Source organism: Scardinius erythrophthalmus (assembly GCF_964197995.2).
Source record: "Scardinius erythrophthalmus genome assembly, chromosome: 23".
NCBI classification, from domain to species: Eukaryota; Metazoa; Chordata; class Actinopteri; order Cypriniformes; family Leuciscidae; genus Scardinius; species Scardinius erythrophthalmus.
Window position 1 is genome coordinate 7,870,350 of NC_138243.1, and position 15,125 is coordinate 7,885,474.

Consider the following 15,125-nt stretch of genomic DNA (forward strand, 5'->3'; position numbering starts at 1 on the left):
TTATACCACTACTAAATACTATGCCATTACATTAAAAATCTAAAAGTCAACCTATATGGCTAAACTCCAATGGTCCTAGCCAGATAAACAAACACAAACAAACCAAACTAAAAAGTTAGATTCCAGCCGATCTGTCTAAGACAGGTCTAGTTGTGCAGGCGAGAGAACTGAACGAGTCCTTACGATGCCCTGGAGGATGCGGATGGCCTTGATGGTGTGAGCCCATTTCCTGTGCAGCGACAGGACCGTCTTCATGTTGTCGCCTCTCCGGTGAACACAATGTCTCTGGGCCAAAGCAAATCACCTCTCAGCAGCACAATGCATCTGTCTGCCTTTGACGTAAGACTGAAGCCCGCTGGCCTACATTCAGTGCAAATCCCACTGTCCACAGCGACCCACGGCAGCCACGGCGAAAAAAAAAAAAAAAAAAAACCGGGACAGCTGAGGAGCTGTCTACTGCTAAGGTATTAAATTAAAATTGCATTTAAATTCATCAAATGATACAGCTCTATCTGGGTTGACATTAAAAGCTTTGCCTGGCTTACCAAAAGAAAGAAGCACCTTCATGGTCACGGGTTGGGATTTTTCTCTGCAAGAAGTGCAGGACAAGCGGGACTGGTAGATTAGCAGTGATTCCATCACTATAATTAAAATTTAGAAGGATCATGGGGTTTAGAGCACCTAAGCAGTGTTATTTTCTAAGAGCAAAGCCGTATAGAATTGAACACCATACATGCTATAATAGTGCTATTTTAGTCAATTGCGTGGCACTACATGTCATAATGTTCTTTGATCTATAATGGCTTTCCAACTCAGCCTCAAATCTTATTCAAGAAAGGATTAACATGTGGCATATGAGCTGCCCTCAATTCTTTCTATTTTTTTTGCTAACCAGAACAGATTACTGAAGGATGATGTCAACGAACTGATTTCGCACTGTAACTGAGCTTGTATTGTTGCGTTGTACAGCAGCCGGTCTCCGAGCGCTCGGTCCAGCACCACATCAGACTGACTGAGTAAAGGACCTGATTCAGTTTGGTTTCCTGCGCTCTTCATTAATGAGATCAGAAACTCTCCATCAATGTCTTTCAAATATAAACTGGACAAGACCAAGATCTCATTCTCACTATCAACTGCCTTTAAAGAGTACCAGCTACAAAGTTTGGAGGAAAACTTGCAATTCATTTTTCTATTGTTCTTAAAGACCTTCTCATCTAAAGGCTTTTGCTTGAAAATAAGTTTTTGTAGATAAATTAAATTGTGCATGTATGAATTTCCTAAAATTCATAAATTAATACATTTCCTAAAACTAAAAATTCAATTCCAGACATCTATGAAATGGAGGAATTGGACCGGATAGGTGAGGAAAAACAATGAGTAAAATTTGTGTATATATTTGTGTTATCAGTCATAGCTTTGGTGATATTTTTTTCCAAATGTGTACACAATTTTAAGAAAGAGTAGGTTTTGACTGGTACTTCACACTACCGTTCAAAAGCCTAGGGTTGGTAGGACTCTATGATGTTTTTGACTTTAAAAAGTTACAAATGCTCACCAAGGATGCATTTATTTGATTAAAAATACAGTAAAACAGTAAAAATGTGAAATACTACCATTTAAAATGTTTTTAGTAACACTTTATTTGAATGGTCCCCAACAGACATTCTACTGAATATGAGAAACTTTGAAACTATGTAACTTATTCTACTCAGCATCATTACTCCAGTCTTCAGCGTCACATGATCCTTCAGAAATCATTCTAATATGATGCTCGAGAAACATTTATTATTATCATCAATGCTGAAAACTATTGCTGCTTCATATTTATGCGGAAACTGCGACATATCTTTTATATTTTATATTTTTAGGATTCTTCAATGAACAGAAAGTTCAAAAGAACAGCATTTCTTTGACAAAAAAAATCTATTGTAACATTATAAGTGTATTTACGGTCTCCTTTGATTAATGCATCCTTGCTGTATAAATGTAATTTCTTAAAAAAAAAAATACTTGCAGAGATACGGTCACATAAGTATAGAACATTAAAGATACAATCCACTTATGATATCTTCACTTCTCTTTAAGCAAAATGTATAGCCTAAGACTTGAACTTGGAAAGCAAGCAAAAACAAATCTTTACACTTTCACATTATATACATTGCATTAAATAAACTACATAGGATGCAGAATAATATGGAATAATGATACTGGAATCAAAACAATTCATCAATAAAACACCTATAAAGTCCATACTTTTTTTTTTTTTTTGCACACGTATGCATATACTGCTTTGACACTAACAAGTTCTCTCCAATCCACAGAAATACCAAAGTCAGTCAGTGAGAACTTAGAATGAAAGCACTGCGATTTCCAAGCAAAAACCAGCTCATGTTTTTGTGACCAAAGAGGATTTCAGCAGATTTTTAGAAAAGGTCAGCAGCACAAGGAAAAAGATGATTATATCTAAAATACAAACTGAGAACCTGCCCAGAACCGACCATCTTCCTAAACTGACCATGTAACAAAACAAGTGTGACTGTGAAGAGCCACAAGACAACCTTAAAAACATCTGACATGTGCAGAAAGATGACAAGAAGATATTCACAACTCCCCTCAAAACATGTGAAAGCCAAGAGTTTGGAGGAACATTACTTAGTCTTATGACACTACAAAAATACTCTCTGAGCTGTGATACTATACAATGTCTGGCACAAACAAAACACGGCATATTACACACTGGTAAACCACCTCTACAGAGTAGTGTGATGGTGACAGAATCACACCGCCAGGACGTTCCTGTGCAGCAAGGATCGAAAAAACCCAACAAGACAAGAGGACGAAAGCCAAAATCTTCCATTTAAATAGGCCTACATAATCTAATAGGGTGTATACTTTTTATAGACACTGTAAATTCAATTTTAAAGCATTTTCAGTTCAATCAAGCGAGGTATACCCATCAGAAAGCATACTGAAGGGAATATGCTGTTGTTCTGCTGACAGAACAGGCACAATGTGTGCAGACAGAACTCCCTCTGCATTACAGATAAGCAGCTTTAGCTGTCTGTCTGTGTCCCTTCAAAAGAGCTGAAATCAGTGAACGACAGCTTTCAGTCCAAGTTTCTACTGAAATATAAAAAGTCTCATTTCAGACGATGCATAACAGACACGTGATGAGCGTTACATAAAAAGCATAAATCCAATTCCAGGTCTGCGTACAGCAAGTGTAAACATGGAAGGAGTTTTTTTTTTAAGATTTTTTGGGCAATTTTCTTTTCAGTTTGGTGTAAAATAAGAAAGACGAATGAACAAGAAAATGACCTCAAATTAATTTTAGATGCATATTAACCAAACATTTAACAACTAGCCTATAATTCCATATTTTGAAGTGTTGCAGATTGTGAGATTATGATGCTAATGTAAAACTGGTGTGGTGGTCCCTCTGCTGGTGACCATTTAAAAATGCCTCAATTCATTTTTTCCCCCTACATATTAAATAAAATAATGAATTATGAGTATATACAATATTAAATAATTCATAAAACACAGCTTTCCTGTGCTTACATAAGAAACCTGTTCCCTAAAGCTGCTTATACAAAAAATACAAACAAAATATTAATTGAACCAGTCCTTGACTTAATGTTGAACTATTAAAAACTGTTGTAGTACTTTATATTTTTTGACGATAAAACAAATAATTAGTCTATTTAAATATTTGATAGTAGCCTATCTTTTATTCGTTAAGTGTCGCTTGTGCTGATTCATAGACTTTTATAAATACTGCTGTACTCGACACAAACTGATGATACATTTGATCGTGTTACACTGGCGTTAAGATACATTATGGTCATCGCTATTGTATTACTGAAGGAAGCAGGTGGATAAGTTACAGTAACACGAGCAACTGTGTAACTCAGCGAAAGACTGAGTTTAAGTTAAAACGTCCGCTCTGTGAAATTAAAATGAGCGAACTGAAGGAGTTTTAATAGTAGGCTACTCACATGACAATAGTCCATAACCTTTCTGCTCAGAAAGAGCCGCCTCTCCATAACAACGGGCATCTCGCAAACTGCACTGATACTAAGCTCTGCTTACTTAAAAGAATGAGTTTAAAGTACCACGGGCTGTGAATAAAACAAAGTTAATAACACGGTAACCTCTGAATAGCGACAACACGGGCGCCTAAAACATTCAAACTATTGTACTGTAAATCCCGACCGTACCAATAAATCACGGGGGGCGGTAATGATAGCCAGCGTATTTTAACCTCTATTGAATATGCGACTATTTTCTGTTTCTTCACATTACATTAGCTTTATCTTGGCGTGCTTACACGTGTTTTGAGGAATTAAGTAACGAGAAATGCTGCATTTCTTTCATTACGTGCCCGACGAGGTACAATGGACGGTTCCAAAATCTCTTATCTATCGACTGTATTTGCATATTATCGACGGAGGCTTTGCTCATGAATATCAATTAGGCCGTGCTGGCATTGCTTAGCAACCGCTTCCAGACACGTATGCACGTACTCAAAAGTCAAGTCTTCCCCACAGTAGTAACGTTACTGGTTACTATTTGATTTGAGATGATAATCTAAACAAATGGTTAAAACTTTTGGAATTACAAACTTACCAAAACCCTACTAAGACGGGATTAGTTTTACATGGAGATGTAGTGTAAGGTAATCATTACCAAAGCCTTCCGGTGATTTTTATTCTTACCCGAATCGTAATTTACGGAAAGCGCGTTAACGTGGCGGTAAAGATTTATAGTGTAATTTGCTTAGTATAAAGTTATAGTTGTTCTTCCGTGCCATTAACGACAAATTTCCATGAACACCCCTTTTTCTGATTTTCCAAGTCTCTGAAATGGATTCATGAAAATAAAAAGAGCAAATGCAAAACTTATTAAGAAATAGTATGGCTTTCCTAAAGTATTAAACACACAAGCACATATTAATGTAAATATAACTGGAGCCAAGTGGGAGAACCTGAGGTTTATACTTTCGCTACAAAATCGCCATCAAAGGCTGTGGCTGTTCATATGTAACATCTTCACATTAAAAAGAGTGACCACACTAGACAAAAACGTACGATAGTATTACCATACAAAGTACTGCATTCAGTGCAATGCTGCAATTTGAATTACTTTAAAATTAAATAAAAATGTACTATTCTTATTTTAACGGAATAACAGTATTTATTATAAAAAAATGTATCCATGCACATCATTATTTTTTTTAATTCATGTGCCCTCATAATCTTTAATCAAAATAACTAACTTCCCCTCCCTCTTGCAGCGTCTCTTCTCTGATGACATGGGACAATAACCTTTTACATGAGATCCACCAATAGCAAACAACAACCATCCAATCAATTCCCCACGGACAAATCAAGTCCCGGCCAGCTATTTTTTTTTTTCCAGTGTCATGACAAATTGGGTCCTCCTTCGAAATCAGGTAAGCTAGTACATAAGCTTATTAATACAGACATTAATCCTCATTATAACGTGGTTCAAACAGCATTTATCATAACATGATTTTGTAGTACTTGTAATTAGGCGCTAAAGAGAGTACTTATTAAAAGTAATTTGAGCCAATGGGATCGCTTGGGGTCCTAACAGAGAGGAGGGCCTGATTTGTCAGCACACCTGTCCGACAAGCCGTTTCACTCCGATATACGTCACAATAGAGAAGAAAAGACTATCACATCTTGTTGCATAAATATGGTAATCACACACACGCATTTAAGAGACTCCATGAAATCAAAATGTATACATTTAATATTTGTAAAACAAGGTTATGGGCTCCTATCATTTGCATTCAAAAGTCAATAATATAACTTTTCTACAAACACTGGAAAAAAATAAACCTTGTTTCTGCATATTTTATGTGACGGGGAGGATATGCTTAAGTAATCTTGTCAAGCACAACAAATTATAAATGTCAAATTAGACATTTAATAGCAGATTTGTGTTTGGTGCAACTTCCTGAATGAATATAAAATACATGAACACGGGAAAGATAAAGTCTTGAAGTCAGCATGAAACTGAAGTTGCGATAGTCTTTTCTTCCCTAGTGAAACAGCTTCAGTTTTTTGATCAGCAAATTTCAAACATGCGTGTTTTGTCCGTCATTAGAACAAGCAGAGACGATCCAAACTGAGTGCAGCACTTCATCCACGACAGAGTGGAGTTATGAGGACTCAGTGACAGTTTGAGGAGCCAATGGAGTAACAAGGTTTAGTCACAAACTCTTTTTTAATAATTTTCATTGGTCAAATACTTGCAAAACCCACAGACAGATGTAAAGGGTGACCAAAAGTTATGATTTATGAAAAAAAAAAAAAACTAAACACAGAGATACAAGGTTTCCGCCTGACAGCAATGTTATATACATTATGTATTTTACGATTACTTGCTTTTAAACCAATTATTATTGCCTCATTGTGGTTATACATGTATTTTAAAGACCCCCTGTGTTGAAAATCAAGTTCTTAAATGTTGTTTATATGTCTATGTGGTGTTTTAATATGCTTTAAGACAAACCAAGTGCAAATTCATAAGTCGACACCATTGCTGAGTATTTTCTCCTTAAAACTGCAGTGAACCAAAGACAGTCTCAAAAACACGGTTTGAAATCGCTGGTGTTTCTGACGTCACAAACTACCTTGTAACCAATCAGATCAACGTGTGATAGTCAGCGAGTGGATCTCTGAGCTGGTGTGAGTGAGTGGAGGCGGGGCTCATTTGCATATTTATAGAACCGTGCATACTAAATGAGACAAGGATGTAGAGTTGAAGAATGTCATAAATATGTCATTTTGGTGGATTCTTAAGGGATAGAATTATTGCCTACAGGGGTCTAAGTAATTTTAAAAGCTATTGCTCACTAACGGATCTGTTTTTATTACCACAAAAAATATGATCCGTTTGTAAAGTGCAATACCTGTAACAGGGCTGGGTAGCTCGGAGCAGAGAGGCGTCGCAGACACAAATACTGAGCTTCGTAGGTCAAGGAAATCCTTTTCTTGTTGGAGCGGCTTGATCGGAATAACTCTATTTGGGCCGACTGGTCACTGTAACAAGACATTTTTTTGGTTAATAACACTGATCACACACTCTGAATGTCAACAACAAATATTTATTGTGAAATTAGCTACATCTAGGCAGAATTTGAAGTAAAACTGAGAATGAACTACTATTTTGCTCACACAGCCTGAGTCCTAGTCACATAACCACAGTAACGCAGCAGAGAAAGTCAGTATATGCACAGTAAAGCACTTATTTCAAAGTTTATCTGGTCGATCTGTTAATAGCTAAACATGTTTACTAAATGTTAGTGTGTGTGTGCGCATGTAAATAAAATGTCTAACCCTGTAATTATACCTGACCATGCAGTTTGTTTTGTTGTTTTAGCTAAGCCTGACAAACACACAGCCTAGCTTAACAAAAGTGCTATGAGTACATTAAGAGGCTGTGTTATAATTCACAAAACATGTCAGAAGTATTGCAGGAGTGAGCACCTGCTCTGAATGGAGTACACTTGATCTCCTTGGCACTATTCAGCATAACTGCTCAAACGTGTTCATGAGATCTTTGCCAGCAGAGTAGCCTGGAGTGATAGACTAACTATTGTTGCAGTAATGAGTGCTCAGGTTCAAGGGACTGGTTGCCACTGATGTTTGATTTGGCTTGACAGCTTTTCATTTATTTATCACAACTCTTTGATAGTCTTGAGCTTACATCTGTCAGAGGGCCACAAAAAATGTGTCCCAAGTTAAGCCAAAATCCAAGTAAAGTGACTGGTTTTAGTTTTTTAGTGAGTGTTTTGCATGTTTGGTGTGCCGATACTGCGCTTGTGTACTCATACTTGTTAAAATGTTCTGATACCAACAACCGATACTAAACAGCATGTGTACAGTACAGGGCTTATGACAAAGAAACACCGACAACAGAGCAAACAGAGATGTTCACACAAAATGTCTAAATGCTTGTATAGGCAAGTATCCTTGTGAAACATCGTTGGTTGTGTCTTAAATGTGCATTAAGCAACTTTTCATGTTAAAAATACCCGTTTGTCTAACCCATACATGCTTAAACAATTGCCTGATGGGCTGAATGAGCCCTTCTATTATCTCTGCGATTGCCTCTATAATCCTGTACAGTAAAATAAATAAGAGGGATTCGGGACGGACTCGACTGGACGTGACGTCATGCGCGTTCACGCTCACCTGGCTATGTCTGGCAGGTCTGTGTATTCGCCGCCATTATCCGCATCAGCGAAGACAACTCAAGCGACTTTGGCAAAAGTAGAAGATGGATTCAAAGAGACCGGCTTCTAGTTCATCCCAAACCCCAACGCAAACTCCACGTAACCGCGTGCACAACTCTGGTTGCAGTTTCGCGTGTCGCCAGAAGGGGGCATAGTTCTGCAAAACTCAGAGACTTGCGCAATGCACCTTTAAGTGAATGTAAACCAGTTGAAAAGAAATCCACCTGTAGCAGTATGTTGGATACTCGCAGCTCTTAAAGTGACAGCAGCCTAATAAACCTGCGGCTGTATTTTGTCCTCAATGTTAATCTAACAACAAAAGAAGGAAAATCACTCACTGCTCTTGACTGAGCTCTGCGGGAGCAGCTCTAAATATTCACTGTGCTATTAAATTAAAGATAAAATATGATAGAGCAATAATATGAACAGTGAAATTAACAGTAGGTCCTATAATTAGGGTTGCAAACAAAGGGGCGGAAAATTTCCGGTAAATGTCCGGAAAGTTTCCGGTAAATTTCCATGGGAAGTTAAGCTGGGGAATTTTGGAAATATTCATTACCACGGCAACCGCTTGCGCGTCCAGTCTGAAAGTAACTGTACACATAAGAGACGGATAGATACATTATTTAAGGTTATTTCTATTCGTTAGAATATTGATATATGAACTTGTTGTCAAGTAAGCCCCGTTGCGAGCATGTGCGTCTCTCTAAACTTTCAGTGTGCTGCACTGCTGTAGTTGACTTCTGCACCTTCCCCCCCCGAAAATATCACGTTATTTTGAAAACGTAATTCCTTTTGTCTCAGTCTCGCGCACACTGCACGTGAGTTAACCACGCCTACTTATTTACATGTCGCGGTATACACGGAATAAAACAATCTGTTACGGTTGACATTTTCTTCCGCGGTAACGATACCGTTATACCGCCCAGCCCTACTTATGTTGTAAATAAAGTTATGCTAGCTTATTTAGCATCTAACTTATCAGCTTGCTTTCTACTAGATGAATACATTTGTATGTGATATTTGCAATTTAAACATTTAATAAAAATATTTCCCCATAATATCATCGAAACTTACTTCACTTTGTTTAGTCCACAGGCTCAAATGTGTGCCTTCAATAGTCTTGTGCTTTGGGCTTCTGTACATGTGATGGAGGCATGCACAGTGCCAGTAGGGGGTGTGGTCTCATAGCCATGCAGTAAGCATTGTGCTATGTGCATGTGATTGAGGAATGGCATGGATATTCAAGTGTATTTGAATGGCATCTTTTTGTTTTAGTCAAGATTATGCTAAAATATACTTTCCTCAACTATATTTAAGTTCCCTATGAAGAGCCAACCCTCAACTTTGAAAATTCCCAGTTTATTCCCGTTTATTCCCATAAATTCCTGTTAATTCCCTTAAATTCCCATTAATTCCCATGGAAAGTTTCCATCTTTGAAAATTCCCAGAATTTTGCAACCCTACCTACAATACATTTTAACAGGCATAATTAGGCATGAAAATAACTAGGAAAAAATCTATTTGCTAAGCCAACTAATTTGATTCATATTCTTTTGAACAATATTTTTACAAATTAAAAATACAATGAAAATACAGGTATCTGACTGTTCTTAGTATCTGAAAGTACTAAAAATAAAAGTATCGTATTGGACTTGTCCTGGAAAAAGTGGTATCGGTGCATCCCTACTAATTATATATGATCATGTATCACGATGTATTGAACCGTGACTTTCAAGTTCAGTCATAAGAAATAGCACACCTCTCCTCGACCAGTTAAACTTCATTTGCCAATCATTAGGGATGCACCGATATTTGAGGTACAGTATCACTCATATCCGTAGTATAAATGGTGCGAGGAGAGCTGCGTGTCAAGTTTAATACTTCAGGCAGGGGTTTAATGAGCACCACCCATAATTCAGTGCTGAGCAAAACTGATTTGCTCAGTTACTACTGAACAACACAAATACTATCAGAGTCATTTGTGGAGAATTGGCACACAGAGCAGCTATAATGGTCCAGAACGAGCCACAATACTCAAACACATCCAATCATTAACACCAATTTACCAGCTACGCCTGCCATGGGCACCATCAAACTTTCTTCTTCCTATAGTATCTCTACATAACTCACCCTGAGGGTCTCCACAGCCTCCGGCCGGGTGGTAACAGCTCCCGCTTGTTGAGAGGCGCGACCCCGATGGCCGCTTGCATGATGGTGATGAATTTCTTGTACTTCATTTTAAAAGTTCTCTGGTTCTTCTCAGTTCCTTCGATCTAGAGAGGCTCTCAGCAACATCTAACTTCTTTGTTTACCAACTATAACGTCACTACATCACTGACAAACTGCGTAGAATCTCATTCAAACCAGAAAAGAGTCGTTCTGTCTAACAGACCCCTCGCCGCACACACTATCTGCATTACGGAGTCTCTTGGTCTGTGGAATCTCACAGATGCCCATTTCGTTCTCCTCGTAGGATAAGAGGAGGGAAAAGAGAGAGAATACGACAGACACGTGGGCAAGCTGGCAGAGCGTCGCTATTACATAATTCTAGAGATCTCAAACATTAGTCTAATGAAAACACTGTGAGGGGGGATAATTGTGGCACTAAGCCGTGACAGATCATGGATGCACCCTGGCCCATTGCTCTGTAATCCCTCAGGCGCTGCTGGTTTAGCCTCCACCCATTATCACCCATCCACCAACACACGCACGTGTACATATGTTCAAGATTTGTCCATTCATAAACAGACCACCCTAGAGAAGATTTTCACCAGGTTGGAGGGACGGAGTAACCGGGCTTCTCCTCCACCCAGTGTGCGATGGCATTATCATCCTAGTGTTTTGAACAGTGGATTATGGGTGGGAGGAGATTGCGCTGCCAAAGTGCCGGGGCTCTAAAATCCCCTCCACACTCCAACTCTTTCAAATCACCCAAAGCCCCCGTAATGAAACCGTCTATTTTTAGGTTTGGTAACAAACATACGTTTTTTTTTAACATGGCAGACTGGCGGCAAATGACCTGAGTTGGCAGAACATGATATGGCCAAGTAATGGCCAACAAAAAGAAATTTATAATAATTATAATTATTATTAATATTAGGGATGCACTGAAATTTCGGCAAAAATTTTTTTTTTCCAAAACTATTTTAAAAAGCCAAAATCAATGACCGAAACACGTTTAATTAGCGCTTCTCCGATGGCATGTTTTGACTGTGTTAAGCGTCTGTTTTGTGCACAAAACCGCTACAACAGTTAAACAGCTCTAGCTCTAGATTGACAATATTAATTTCTCGATTTAAATCGGTAATGATATGGTTTCTTAAATCTAAAATCGAAATCAATTTTCTGTTGATGCATGAACAAAACCTCACCAACATTTGTGGCGCGCCTGCCATCCAATAATCGCAAACAGCTTTGTGCTTTGGTACATTTATTAAGAAACAAAGTATCAACTTTCAAATTCTTTCAATTTATTATGAAATTCAATCAATAAATGTAGTTTTGACGCTCTTTAATACGCTGTGACGAATCGCTGTAGCGTCTCAGTTCAAGTGGCAGCGTGGATCAAGCGTACCTGAACTGATCATCTCATCTCCTCTTTACTACTAGTTACAGCACCAAATAAACATGAATGAACACCAGGAGGTTTCTTAAAAGATACATTACAACTTACTGAAATTAATCCTATCTCATGTAATCGCTCAATCAGTGTTTCAACCGGGGGAAAGATGTCAATAAAACAGATTGTAGGCTACACAATTTACCTCAAGAAAGCTATTCATTAATATATGGACTGTAGGCTATTACATATATTCATTATAATTTTACTTAACCTGATAGTGAGGTCTTCATTATTTAATGTAGCCTATATTTAAATTACAGTTTATTGTCATTAAAATGTTTTTATTTCACCAACAAACTGGATTAGAAACAATTCTGTTATTTAAAGGTTGATATAAAAACTGCCCTATGTGCAATTTAAAAAGTTTGTACAACTCACAACAAGATTTGAGTGTTGATTATTAAATAAGTTTGAATGATTAATTGAATTTAATTTATTATTTATTTTTGGTTTTCGGCCCAAGGGCATCCAGAAATTTCGGTCTCGTTTTGACCCAGAATTTCCATTTCGGTGCATCCCTAATTAATATTTAATAATATTGTTAATAAATTCATCTTTTATTCAAGAAATGAATAAAATGTATTAACTTGCAAGTCACAAGTCAAGTAGGCAAGAAGGTTGCAAAACTGCCCTAATTCAAGGTTTCATACACATATCTTCTCAAATATCTTATTAGAATATTTGGATAGAATTTTTGAAAGGAACAGTGCTTCTCTATGAATAAAAAAAATATATATGTGTGGTGATTATAGTGAATATTGATCAATATATGGATGTAGACCAGTTAGCCATTTAACAGAAGTGTTGGCTCCAAAATCTAAAGAAATCCTTTTCATGGATTTTCTGTATATTTTTGTAAAATATTTTTTTTATATTTTGTGATTTTACATATAAATGTAGTGTTAATTTCATTAAAACCATCATTAAAATTAATTTTTATTTCATTAAAACCATCCTGAAAATTAATTTTTATTTCATTAAAACCATCATTAAATTTTTTTTTTCTGTATTTTCTGTATCCTCTCAGTAAGGTGTGATCATAAAACAAGTTGCAACATGTAAATGCTATCTGAAGATTTTTTTGGGAAACCAATAAAAAGTATAATAGCAATTCATCAAAGAAAGAAACATGAGTGCAAGCAACTTTCAATATCAACAAAAAAACGACTGAATAACTATATATATATATATATATAAATTCACCATTGCATGCATGCTGAAACCTGTCGCTGAACCTCACTCACACAGACATGTCTCCACAGTCACAGAACAACCACTCCCATCATACTCACATTACACACCATAATAGCTAAACCATACAACTGCAACTACCTCTACACTACAGCAGTTTAAGAGAACCATTTAAAGGAGAACTCCGGTCAATTTTAACATTGAGCTCATTTTTTTGTAAATTTGGAGTGCTGTCAATACAGAGAACAACGACAAAAATCGGTGTTGTCTACACCGTGTTATCCTCTTTTTAAAATTTGCACCCTGTTGACTTCAATGGGGCAAGTACTAAACCTGCTTTTAGGCTCTTAACATCCTTGATGTGTCATTACAAGTGCACAGGTCATGTGAGTGATTCCTTCAGACTCAGAGTGATCACGAGTGAATCTGACTGCAGTAGATGTGAAAGATATTAATAAAAATTATGTTATTTCAGCCAGCGCACATACCTGTATTTACTTCCTGTTTTCGGTCGAAGTCCATAGTAATCGATTGTCGAGTTCATGCGCGTGATCATAGGTAACTAAACCTATGCATGTGAACTCGACAATCGATTACTATGGACTTCGACTGAAAACAGGATGTAAACACAGGTATGAGCGCTGGCTGAAATAACATCATTTTTATTCATATCTTTCACATCTACTGCAGTCAGATTCACCCGTGATCACTCTGAAGGAATCACTCACATTATCTGTGCACTTGTAATGACACATCAAGGATGTTAAGAGGCTAAAAGCAGGTTTAAAACTTGCCCCATTGAAGTCAACAGGGTGCAAATTTTAAAAAGAGGATAACACGGTGTAGGCAACACCGATTTTTGTCGTTGTTTTCTGTATTAACAGCACTCCAAATTTACAAAAAAATTAGCTTAACGTTAAAATTGACCGGAGTTCTCCTTTAACTGGGGTCGTAACCCACTGAGGGGGACAAGAAATATTAGAATAGAAATGGGCAAATATCTGATAATCTTGCAGCCGCTCCTCTGCACTCCATACAGGTGACAACGTTGTCAAAAGCGATCCCCGTTCACACGGATCCATGAAAACGACAAAAGGTGCTGTATTATGCATGCCAGGCCAGTAGATGGCGGTCACTTTGTAAAGAAACACTACGTGCCTATAAACTGAACATGTTACACGCATGTGCGTGACGTCACTGTTTTCACAAATTCGCGTTTTTGTAATTTACATGGAGACGATAACATTGTCGTTTTCAAAAACTTGCTCTATGAAATCGGTTTTAAATTTTTCTTTTTCTTTTTTTATCATCTCGCAATTCTTAGAAAAAGTAAAAATTGTGAGATATTCTGACTTTTTCCTCATAATTGAGATATAAACTCTTCTGTGACAGAAACAAGCTTCCATATTGATTTGAGGAGAACATCTACTCAAATTGTACACTACACTTCAGGGCCCGTATTCATAAAGAATCTTAATGCAAAGTAGGGATGTCAATTTTCACAAATTCCTATGATCGATCGTCATTTAAATTAACGATCAATTAATCGATTAATCGTTAGCCGTAATACTGCGATATGCGTCTACTGCAGTGGCTATGGCCAACAGCATGACAGGGTGTGCAAATGCTGCTCAGAACGCTATAATCCTCACCAAATCAATGAGAATGGTTTTAAATATAAATAAAGGGCTAATAGGATTGTAAAATGTTTCGATGTGATTGATAATTAAATTAATTATTTAATAATCAAATATAACTACTAATACAACGTGTCACCAACGCCGCCTCATATGCGCTTAGGATGTGTGACGCGCTCTTCCTGGAACAACTGCACGCGCTGAATGAATCTGCTACCGTTTCAACTGGAGCACTTTGCTAGCACGTTATTTATCTAAAAGAAACGCATCCTATATGAGATTAATCAGATATATTAAAAATAAACATAATATTACAAATTACATCTGCACAAAATGACGCAAATTCATGCACAAGTGATCTTGAACTAAGTTAACGTGCCATTCATTCAGAACTACTCATGTT

At 37.2% G+C, this 15,125-nt stretch overlaps 1 protein-coding gene across 1 annotated transcript in view; it reads right to left on the bottom strand.

The window, feature by feature from the left end:
• tjp2a (tight junction protein 2a (zona occludens 2)) overlaps positions 1–15,125 on the bottom strand; it is a 42,824-nt gene that overhangs the window by 21,907 nt on the left and 5,792 nt on the right. Inside the window, exon 2 of the mRNA XM_081355226.1 lies at positions 6,944–7,073. The gene's annotated coding sequence lies outside the window, so the exon portion shown is untranslated. The remainder of the gene's footprint in view (positions 1–6,943; positions 7,074–15,125) is intronic.